The following is a 1,051-nucleotide window of genomic DNA, read 5'->3' on the forward strand; positions in this document are numbered from 1 at the left end:
ATTCTGCCACCCTCCCTAATTATGTGATATTTTCCCCACATAAAATCGATTCAACTGATGCTCTCTTTAAAGCTAAAACATGTAGAAGGCTAAACACTTGTCAATCTAATTTAAGTATAACATTGAAGTTAACAGAAAACCATTCTTTAAAAAAAAATTACTCTAAATAAAATGAACAAAATATTTTCAAAAGGTGCCTCTGTTTTCAAGCCACAATCTTGCATGCTCTTTTACGCCTCTATTAAATGACAAAACAGAACTAGAACGCCCGGCCCATACTGTTTATAGTGGTGGGAAGTGGGTGGGTAAAAACTACTGTGTGTTACTTCCAAACTGTCCGCCTTTGCGCAAACTCAAAACACTGTGCCCCTGTCTGCTTGTGATGAATAACATCCAAGGCCATTTACTGCAGGTCTTACTTGTGGGGGTTATTTGGAGTGAGGAAAAGCAAAAAGAGGATAGATAGGTTTTGGCAGACTTAGATTTCTATTTGAATGCTGGCTAGATGATGTTTGAGAAGGTACTCAGCATTTCCAGGTTTGTTTTCTCATCAGTAAAATGGGGAAGATAATAACTCTTGAGGTTACTTGATATCCATTGCACAATGCTATAGGCCAGTGGTCGGCAAACAGAGCCAAATATCAACAGTACAACAATAAAAATTTCTTTTGAGAGCCAAATTTTTTAAACTTAAACTATATAGGTAGGTACATTGTTATTAACTTAATTAGGGTACTCCTAAGGCTTAGGAAGAGCCACACTCAAGGGGCCAAAGAGCCTCACGTGGCTCGCGAGCCGCAGTTTGCCGACCATGGCTATAGGCTATTGAAAGTTGAAGATATGCATGCCTTTAGGAGCCACACATGTACATAAATAAATGAAGTGGGCTGGTTTTAAGAAAATAACACAGTGGTTTAGCCTCCTCTAAAAACATTGGCATCTAAACACTTTTAAACAGGGTTGCAGTCAAACAACATTCTTTACTAGACACGTTTGCCCTTTTGATGAATTACAGAATGTTCTGAGAGACTTCTGGATGCCAGCCTGCTGA

The 1,051-nt window shown here is 38.8% G+C and overlaps 1 protein-coding gene across 1 annotated transcript in view; it reads right to left on the bottom strand.

Annotated features, from left to right (window-relative positions):
- Positions 1 to 1,051, bottom strand: part of LOC102767141 (RNA-binding motif, single-stranded-interacting protein 3-like) — a 139,819-nt gene that overhangs the window by 80,832 nt on the left and 57,936 nt on the right. The gene's annotated exons all lie outside the window — the stretch shown is intronic.

This window comes from Myotis davidii, unplaced genomic scaffold, assembly GCF_000327345.1.
Source record: "Myotis davidii unplaced genomic scaffold, ASM32734v1 scaffold3331, whole genome shotgun sequence".
Classification (NCBI taxonomy): Eukaryota; Metazoa; Chordata; class Mammalia; order Chiroptera; family Vespertilionidae; genus Myotis; species Myotis davidii.